This window comes from Fringilla coelebs (genome assembly GCF_963513975.1).
Source record: "Fringilla coelebs genome assembly, contig: SCAFFOLD_30, whole genome shotgun sequence".
In the NCBI taxonomy this organism is placed as follows: domain Eukaryota; kingdom Metazoa; phylum Chordata; class Aves; order Passeriformes; family Fringillidae; genus Fringilla; species Fringilla coelebs.
In genome coordinates, this window is record NW_028167448.1 from 1,415,117 (window position 1) to 1,426,019 (window position 10,903).

A 10,903-nucleotide genomic window follows, 5' to 3' on the forward strand; every position below is an offset into this window, starting at 1 on the left:
CTGCTGCCCAGGCCACGGTGCTGTGTCTGAGACCCCCCTGAGACACAGCTCCAACGCCACAGAACTGCTTTGACCATGTGGAAGACCATCATGTCCTCGCCCAGGACTGCAGAGCCGGCGATGCTGATACTCCTGGATGTGCTGGGGAGCTGGCCAGAGCCCAGCACGGGCACCTCAGATGGGACAAAACGGGTGTCTTTGTCCTGGCTGTGAGTTTCTGAAACTGGCCTTTGCTGGCCCCAAGACCACCTCTCCAGCAGCTCTCCATCTTCCTTCCCCCACTGCATCTCCCTGCCTCAGGCACTAGCCTGAAACCTGGCCTCGGGGCAGCTTCAGGGCACCAGGCCCCGTGCTCCCTCTTTGTTTCTCTGGGCCTCTCCCTCCTGTGCTTGGGCCCTGCCACATGGACACCTCGGCACTGAGCACTGTCTCAGGGGGCTTTGTCCTCTGCAGGCAACTGTGGTGATGTGGAAGATCCTCCAGGTGCCCGGTGTCCCACATATGGTGACGGTGTATTTCCTCCCACGTTTCTGTGCATCTGCTCTTCCAAGTGTTCTTCAGCACTCTGGATATGCCAGAAGAGGTCGATACCTTCTGGAAGGGATGCCAGGAAGAGCATGGCCTTGCCACCAGCCCCAAAAGGTGCTTCATCCCACTCCTCCTATCCCTGTCATGTCCCTGGACAGGAGCCAGTGCTCCCAGCGTGACCTGGGCATTGCTCTGCACGCAGGTTTGCAGTGCAGACCCTGAAGTCCCTGCTCTGCCAAATGCAGCAGGAGGATGTGGTGGTGGCAATGGAACACAATTGTGGCTGGGACATGCTGCTGTGCGCTGACACCCACCCCTGTGCTGTGGGTCTGCTGGCCAGGTGAGACCCCCTTCTCCCCACTGCCTCTGACATTTGTGCTCTGTGCCCAGGGAGGTCCACACAGTCCCTGTGGTCGTGGGCCAGAGGGCCTTGTCACCATGGGATGGCCAAGCAGACTGGAAAAGGCTGGGAGAGGAGGGTGCCCACAAGGAGCTGCGTCCCAAATAGGCCAGGGCCCCTTGCAGGATGCTGGGGAAAGACCAGACCTCTGTGAATCAGTCTTGGCCAAGGTTTGTCCCCCTGGCCCACAGTAAGCAAAGTCTTGGTTCCTTTTTCTCTTGCCAGGGAGATGCTCTTGCCAGCACCTTCCAGGACTCTCTGCTGTGCACACAGTGCTTTTCATGCCTGCTCCCAACAGGCTTTGGAACGCAGAGCACAACCTGGCTGGCTCTGCCACCAGCACACCCCAAACACAGGCAGAGGAAGAAGCAGCAGGGCTTGTTTTGCAGCCATGCCCAAGAGAAACTGGAAGGCTGCCCTCCCTCTGGTCTCACTTGGTTGTCTTTCTGAGTGGGTCTGAGCCTGGGGCTGCCATTCCTCACCTGTGGGGACCAGACCACACCTGGGATCCCGGCACTACCTGACAGTGCTCCAGGCACGGGCACAGTGGCGCATCTGAGTCTTGGGCACTGTGCTGCTGCTTCATTTGCTCTTAGGCACACCCAAAGCTCTCTGTTAAGCCCTGATGGTCACTGGTTCTGCCTTCTTCCTGATCTTGTTCAGGGATGGAGCACTGGCATGCTTTCAGGAAGCTGTTCTTGAAACCTTCCAGCATTCCAAGCTCCTTTACCCTCCATGGATGCTTGCCATGGAATCCCTCACCGCTGGGTTCAGAGCATCCTCAGCTTGGCTTTTTTAAAGTCCAGGGGCTCCAGGGTGCACAGCAAGATCTGTAACTCCACAGTGTTGTGGAACTGGACCTCCAGCACAGGGACCTTTCCAGCCTGATCTGCCCTGGTTCCTCTGTGTCTGTGCACAAAACATGGTGTGGAAGAGAACGGCAGGAGGGGCCTGTGTGTCCCAGGGCTCCGGATGTTCATCGCTCCAGCTCCACAGAGATGCAGGTAAAGTGAAGAAGCCAAACTGTTTATTAATGGAAGGTGAAGCAAAGGGATGAGCTGGGAGGGAAGAAAGGGGATGAGCAGGGTCTGAGGGCTGGAGGCAGGGAGCTGTCAACAGGGATGGAGAAGGCAGGAGCTATGGGAGCTTCCCACAAGCTCAGCTGTGCCAATCATCAGCTGTGCCAGGAAGTCCAGCTGGTCTCCTCTGGTCTCCAGGTGGTCTCACCTTCCAAGGGATCTGGAGGTCTTCAAGAGATACTGGTTCTTCTGAGCCAGTAGATGAAAGTAGTTCTGCAGCTCTTCCCTCAAACATCATCTGTATAAATGTGCTTATGTGAGAGGGACTGTTGTCTTCACTCAGGCCATGAAGGGCTGGAAGAGAGAGGAACAGAGCCACAGTCAGAACCTGGATGTGCAGGAATCCAAGGAGACCTTCCTGCCAGGGCCATCCCACCCAGCTCTTGCCATGGCCACAGGAGAGGAGGGGCCAAGGGGATCAGCTGCAAGGTGCTGGCCTTGAATCTTCTCACCAATGTCCCTGAAATCTCTGTGTGCTCTGCCCACGCCACTCCTCATCCCCACAAGGAGTGAAGCCCACCGCAGCTGGGGCAGGGATTGCAGCTCCCTGCCCGGGCACTGCAGCTCCCCAGCCAGCCCCCACTGACAGCCCGCTGCCCTCACTCACCCTCACGGAGGGCCTGGAGCTCTTCCTTCTGCCCTATCAGGAGCACTCCGGCCATCCCTGGGAACACAGGCTAACCATAATTAAGGCTACTGTGGCTATTATCCAGAGTGCCTTTTGGATTAATGAGGGGGGGAATTCATGGATCTTTAACTTCCTCTGGAAGGCAGGCACATGGATTCACAGCTATCACACACTAACTGTGTGTTTTTGGGGTTTCTATAATAATGGTACTTACTGTGAGGAAATGACACTGGGGGAAATTTTCTCCCAACCCTTCACACAGCTCGTTGGGTCTGCCCCACCAGTTTTCAAAGGGTTCAGATCCACTCAAAATGCTAATGATATCATACAGTGGCTGGTGTTGCTGATAGGCCTGTTCTATTTAGCATTTAGAGATAAAGGAAGATTAACTTGGAAAACCACACTGACACCTCCCCCAGAGACAAGGATGCTGCTGCCCCATAGCCTGACCCTGCCCCACAGCCCACCTCAGAAATGAACCACCCAGATTGGGTGGGGGTTCTGGTGAAGGAGATGGGCCAGATGCTGAAGGAGTACATTTCCCCATGTGTTGGGAAACCCTTCCCCTGCCTCAAAGAAAGAGAGTCTGATGATGCAGCAGTGGAGCCCAGAGATGTTACAACCATCCAGGTTCCAGCTATACTGCAAAGGCAGTCACAGCCAGCAGCAGTCACCTCTGTGGAAACAAGGAGATCTAAGATGAAATCAGAGCATCCAGGTAAGGATAAGAATGGAGGGCCCTCACATCCCAAAGGAGAGCCAGTGGTTGAGATCATCACTGAGTCCCTGATGTACGAAAGTCCCTGTGGGTGAACAGCACAAAGACATTGTATGATGGGGATGTGAGGCTTATACAACCTGGTTACTGTGGGTCTGGGACCTTATGGGTACAGGAGTGCAACTGGCTGGTGGTGAGGCAAGGAATTTAGGAGCATTGACCCAGCACTCAAGTATGAATCAGATTTTTGTAAGGGAGTCAGGGTCCCTTTCCTTCTGAGAGCAGCTTTTAATGAGTCTCAGAGAGAGGTTTGTCCACAGGGAGAGAATGCAGGAGCACCACCATAGAATGTGGTTGAAGCCCCTAAGGAAAGGATTGAACAGCTGAGAGAAGTGGCAGTATTGGAGGTACACTTTGGGAGGGATGGTCAGCATGATAATGACCCCAACAAGGTCAGGTGCACAGGGCAAATGCTGTGGAGTCTGGCAAATCTGGGGCCATCCCAATACACCACCTTCATTGCAATGATTAATGCTGATAACAACCGAGAGACAGTGGGTTCTGCTGCCAACATGCTTAGAATTTTTGAGTATGATCAATAGCCCAATGCAGGCTCAAGTCTCTGCTGTGATCAAAGACCTGATCAAAGAGGAGATGAGGGAGATGAAGGAGGAGGAGAGGAAGATCAATGCAGCACCTGTGCCAGTCACAGGCCCCAAAGTCAGAGCCCAGTGTCCCCCAGCTAGAGAGAGAGGTTACACCCCAAGGGCTGACCTGTGGTTCTTCCTGCGTGACCATGGGGCAGACATGGGAAGGTCGGATGGAAACCCACTTCTGTCCTGGCAGCATGGGTGCATCATCTCAAGGAGGGAAACACTAACTGAGGGAGTTCCCCTAAAGGGAAGGCAGTCTCAACCTCCCATGACCAAGCTGCTGGGTATGATCTGTCAGATCCCCTTGAAGGAACCTCTACTGTGTATGCCCAGGAAAGAAATAATAACCAGGGCTAGGAGGGCACTGACTCTAGCCAGGAAGAGTCATTGGAAAACCGTATTTTATGGACAGTGTGGATCTGATGGCCTGGCACATCAGAGCCACAAAAGTACGACGCCTTATTTGATACTGATGTTCAGCGTACCCTAATGCCATTGGGACATGTGGGGGCACAACCTTTTTCCATTGCTGGGGTGATGGGGGATAGCAGCAATTGACCCTGTTAGAAGCTCAGGTGAGCCTGACTGGGAAGGAGCAGCAGAAGCATCCTATTGTGACTGGCCCAGAGGCCCCATTTATTCTGGGCATAGACTTCCTCTGGAACAGCCTTACAAAGACCCAAAGGGACTCGAGTGGGCTTTTGGCATAGATGCTGCAGAGGCTGAGAACATTAAGCCATTGAACACCTTGCCTGGACTATCAGAAAACCCATCTGCAGTAGGACTCCAGAAGGTGGAAGAGCAACAAGTGCCGATTACCAGCATCTGCTGTGCCAGACATGCTAGAACTCCAGTACGAGCTGGAGTCCAAGGCAGCAAAGTGCTTTGCCACTATTGACATTGCCAATGCATTTTTCTCCATTCCTCTGGCAGCAGAATGCAGGCCTCAGTTTGCTTTCACCTGGAGGGGCATGCAGTGCACCTGGAACCAACTGCCCCAGGGGTGGAAGCACAGCCCCACCATCTGCCATGGACTGATCCAGGCTGCACTGGAAAAGGGTGAAGCTCCAGAACATCTGCAGTACATCGATGATATCATTGTATGGGGGAACACGACAGTGGAAGTATTTGAGAAAGGAGAGAAAATCATCCAGAGTCTGCTGGAAGCTGGCTTTGCCATCCAGAAGAGCAACGTCACCAGACCTGCCCAAGAGATCCACTTCCTGGGAGAAAAGTGGCAAGATGGATGGTCTCAGATTCCCACTGAGCTCATCAGTAAGATCACAGGTGTCTCTACTGACCAGTAAGAGGGAAACACAAGCTTTCCTAGGCACCATAGGTTTTTGGAGAATGCTCATTCCCGAGTACAGTCAGATTGTGAGCCCTCTTTACCTGGTCACCCGCAAGAAGAACGATTTCCACTGGGGCCCTGAGCAGCAACCAGCCTTTGCCCAGATCAAGCAGGAGATCACTCATGCAGTAGCCCTTGGCCCAGTGAGAAGGGGACCAGAGGAGAAGAATGTGCTCTACTCTGCAGCCAGGAACCATGGTCTGTCCTGGAGCCTTTGGCAGAAGGTGCCTGGGGAGACTCGAGGCCAAGCACTGGGATTCTGGAGCCAAAGTTACAGAGGGTCCGAATTCAACTCCACTCCCACAGGGAAGGAAATCTTGGCTGCCTGTGAAGGAGTTTGAGGGGCTTAGGAGGTGATTGGCACGGAAGCACCACTCCTCCTGGCAGCCTGACTTCGGGTGCTAGGGTGGATGTTTAAAGGAAAGGTTCCCTCTACCCACCACGCCACCAACACCACATGGAGCAAATGGATTGCCCTCATCACACAGCATGCCTGTACTGGAAACCTGAATCGCCCTGGAATTCTGGAAATAATTACAAACTGGCCGGAAGGTGAGAACTGTAGTCTCACTGACAAAGAAGATCAGGAAGAAGCAACAAGGGCTGAAGAAGCTCCACCATAAAAACAATTACCAGCAGAGGATGCACGCTACGCTCTTTTCACTGATGGTTCCTGTCGCATTGTTGGGATGAACTGGAAGTGGAAAGCAGTTATATGGAGCCCCACAGGACAGGCTGCTCAAGCTTCCAAAGGAAAAGGTGGATCAAGTCAACTTGCTGAACTCAAGGCCATTCAGTTGGCCCTGGACATTGCTGAAAGAGAGAAGTGGCCAAAGCTCTACCTTTATACGGATTTGTGGATGGTAGCCAATGCACTGTGGCATTGGCTGGAAAGGTAGAAAAAGATCAACCAGCAGCGTAGATGAAAGAGTCTGGGCTGCTGATGAATGGAAAAACATTTCCTCTTGGGTAGAAAATCTGTCTGTGAAAATCCATCATGTAGATGCCCAAGACTAGAGCCAATGAGGAACACCTAAACAATGAGCAGGTAGATCAGGCAGCAAAGATAGAGGTGTCAAAGATAGACTTAGATTGGCAACATAACGGGGAGTTGTTCCCAGCTCAGTGGGCCCATGATGCCTCAGGTCATCAGGGCAGAGATGCCACCTATGAGTGGGCATGAGACCGAGGGGTGGATTTAAGAATGGACAGGGTTTTGCAGGTTATCCATGACTGTGAGACGTGTGATGAGATCAAGCAGTCCAAGCGAGTGAAGCCCCTGTGGTACGGTGGGCAGTGGTCCAAGTACAAGTATGGGGAGGCCTGGCAGATTGACTACATCACACTGCCCCAGACACGCCAAGGCAAGCGCTACGTGCTGACCATGGTGGAAGCCACCATGGCATGGTTGGAAACCTACCCTGTGCTTCCCACTACTGCCCGTAACACCATCCTGGGCCTGGAAAAGCAAATCCTGTGGAGACATGGAACCCCTGAGAGAACTGAGTCGGACAACAGGACCCATTTCAAGAATAGCCTTACCAAGACCTGGGCCAGGGAACATGGTATTGAATGGATATACCATATCCCCTATGCAGGGAACGTTCAATGGTGTAACAGACTATTTATGACTACCCTGAAGGCACTTGGCCAGGGAACTTTTAGAAATTGGGAAATTAACTTAGCAAAAGCCATCTGGATGCTCAACACCCAAGGGTCCATCAATCGAGCTGGTCCTGCCCAGTCTGAACCCCTGCACACAGTGGATGGAGATAAAGTCCCTGTGGTACATATGAAAGGGATTTGAGGAAAGATTGGATTAATCCCACCTCAGGCAAAGACAAACCTATATGTGGGATTGGTTTTGTTCAAGGACCTGGTTACACTTGATGGGTAATGCAGAGAGATGGAGAAAGCCGTTGTGTACCACAGGGAAACCCAGCCTTAAAGTGAGAAGTGTGTGTAAGGTTTCATTGTGATGCCGATGGAAATAGAATAAGGGGTGGATAATGTCCTGCACTGAAAGATAATGTGTGTATTCTATTTGCCATCTGTCAGAAGCAGGGCAGTTTTCTTTATCTGTCCCACAAACCAGTTCTGCCTCGGGGAATATCTTCTGTTCATGGGCCATTTAGTGTCACTGCATGACTGATAAAATTCCATCATCCCATTGGGAGAAGCTCCGCCCAGGGGGAAGAGCCAAGCATTCTTTCCTGGTTATAATCTGGGAGTTGGAACACCACAGCACCTTTCCCACTGGATTCCCACAGGAGCTGCTCTTTCCCACTGGATTCCCAGAGGAAGACCAGATCAATCCACACCACCACTGGATCTTCAGAGGAAAACTCCACCCTTCTACAGGATCACTGCCATACCTGTCTCTCCAGGAGGACTGCAACCACCATTTAACAGGACTGCTACCAACACCCTGACACACAGGGAGTCAGGCCATATTCTGACTCTATCAGTCTGTTTTGTATTACTGCATTGTTTTTCTGTTTTTTTTTTTTTCCTTCCCTACCAAAGAACTGTAATTCCTGCTCCCATATCTTTGCCTGAGAGCCCCTTAATTTAAAACTTATAACACTTTGGAGGGAGGAGGTTCACATTTTCCATTTCAGGGGAGACTCCTGCCTTCCTTAGCAGACACCTGTCTTTTCAAACCCAGACAAACATAAATATCCTTGTTGGCAGTGTTTTATTGGCCAATAAATCCTTAAAAGGTCTTGTAACTAGGAGTCTTGTGACCCTCTGAACCTCGCGGTGGAGATGTGAGCCAAACTCACCCTTCCTGTCTATGTAGAAGATAAGAAAAAGAAATGGCATCATCTAAAAAACTCAGAGGTCCCGTCTCTCACTCGTTCCAAACTCCTTCAAGTCCCCTGAAGTGTGATTTAGCTACAAATAGATGACAAGGACTCTTAATGCTGGTTCTTTGACTCCAAAGCAGCTGCTTCAGAAACTTTCACATAACCCTGTGTAGTTAGGTGCCAGAAATGTATTTTAAAAAACTTTCCCAACTGACTTGAAGAGAGGTTTGTTTGAAGGGTATTTGAGGGGAAAGCCTCCCAGCAGAGGTCTGGGCTTTGGCCTAGCTGTGTCCCTGCTGGTTGTGAAGTGTGCCATCAGCTGCAGGGGTTTGTGGGCTAAAAATACAATTGAGTCATGTAGACTTGCTCTTTTTGGCCTATAAAAGCTGGATCCACTTTCGGGGCAAATTTGGAGACCTCATCTCTGGGTGAATGGATGACCTAGGATTTTCCCAGTTACTGGGAATGGTTCTCCAGTCCTTGGTGCAAAATGCGGCTCCCCAGCAAGTGCAGATCTGCAAGATGATAAACAATTTAGGCAATTGGTGATGATTCTTTCTAAATCGCTCTGCTTTCTCCCTTATAGTACTGATTTAGGTGCACTACCTTGCTTGTTTTTGCTTGTCACTAAAACCAAGTGCACATTTTTATTGAATGTATCATCTTACACTGTGGTTCCTTCTTATTGACAGAAAAAAAAGAACATTATTTCCAGTGGTGTGTCCTTTAAATTGCCTCTCTCATTTGGCAGAACCACAGGAGGCCCCTGAGGAGCCGGGGCAGTGGGAAGCCCTGAGGAATTGGGCGCCAGAGGCCACAAGCAGCCCCCAGGCAGCCGCCTTGTCCCTGGCCCCCGGCTGCTCGGGCGCTTCCCCAGAGCGTCTCCCAGGCCTGCGGCAGAAGCCCTCGAGGCCGGGCCTCAGCAGGAGGGTGGGGGCAGCCTTGAGGTGCCCGGGCTGGGCTGGCTGGGGACAGGGAGGGCAAAGCTCCCCTGCTGGGGCATGGGATGAGGTAGTGGGAAGGCAGAGAACCTGAGATTTTACCCCCCAAATGTTCTTTCTTTGCCCTAACATTTACCTCAGGTTTTGTCACAAAATGATCTCTATGTGTCCTCTAGAAATGACTCAAACTTTTCCTCAAAGTAATTTTGTCCCCTAGAGATCACCTCACGTCTTCCTGCGCAAATATCCACTACATATACTCGACAGATGACCTCCGTTTCATTATTGTCACAGTCCAGTGATTACTTGCACTTTAAAGCCCAAATGTTCATTCCGTGCCCTACAGGTGACCCCAGGTAATTCCAGCATTCCCCCGCTGTGTTCTCTCGCTCTAAGCTACTGCAGCTTTACCCCTCGCAAAGTGAAACACTCCCTAGCCCTGAGACAACACTGCCCCGTCCTCCTCGGTGTGTATGAGCGCAGGGCAGCCCCAGGGCAGCTCCCCACGGCTTCTGGAAGCCGCCCGGCGCCCGGCCCCGAGGGGCGGCCACAGCGGGTTGGAGTTCCCGCCCGCGGCTGAGGGGACCGGCGGGGCGGGGCCGTCCGCGCTGGGCGGGAAACGCTCCCTGCGGCGGGGAGCGGGCGGCGGCGGCGCAGCGGGGCCCGGCCCGGCCCTGCCGTGTCCCTCAGGGCGAGCCCGCGTCCCCTCAGCGGCCCTGGCGTCCCTTCAGCCAGCGGCATGTGCACTCAGCGACACGCGGCGTGCCCGTGTCCCCCTCAAGTGACACTCACGTTCCCTCAGTGACACCAGTGACATACCCTGAGGTGTTGTAGTGTGTTTTTATACTTTGTAATACTTTGAAGTAGTTTGGTTTTTGTATCCCCGTAGTTTTCCCAAAAAGTTTTTCCCAGACTGTACCCCCTTTCCCTTTACCTATGTAATCCCTCTCCCTTGATGAGATCATCCCCAAATCCCCACCCTGGCCCTGTGTCAATCACTCAGCATCCCATCCCCTTCATCTAGAAGCTTCGGTTCAAGACATCGAGTGATTAGCCAGAGGCTAGGGGCAGCTCCCCAAGACTTGCCCTATACGCTGTCCTAAATGTCCATCCCTTAGTACCCATCCCTTAGGGTCATTTATTGGTTGGTAAAATGTTATCTACTTTTGGTTTCCACCTTCCTTTAAATGCAACCTTGGCACATCTCCCAGTGCTCTCAGCAGGAGGCCCCCTAAGGTGTTGGAGCTCCCCTGGCTCCTGAATAAAACCTTGGATGAACCCCTGCTAAGAGTCGGCCCTTTATCTTCCACCAATGTCTCTGGTGTCTCCTGCTGCAAAGGCGACCAGCCTAGCTGCCCTCAGCACCCTCGGGACACGAGAAAGTGTCTCCCTGCAGTCGGCCGTGTTGGGGTTGCTTTCCCTGGTGTCTTCCAACTTGGGTTTGGACCGGGGTTCCTGAGAGGGTCCCAGAGGGACTGAGACACTGAGGAACAAGACAGACACCCGCCTCCCCTCAGGGACACTCACGTGCCCTCAGTGGCATGCAGGGCATCTGCAGGCCATTCAGAGACCATCATGACACCTCAGCCACACACGGGGCATCTGCCTTCCCTGCAGTGACACATAAGGCACCTGCAGCCTGCTGGGGAAGCCTCAAGTCTGCTCAGTGACCCACGTGTCCCCTCAGCATTGGGACACCCACCTTTCTCTCAGTAACCCTCACATCCCGTCAGCAAATCAAGAGGCACCAGCCATTCTGTAGGTGACTCAGAGTGAGTGCAGTGGGTCATGGTGG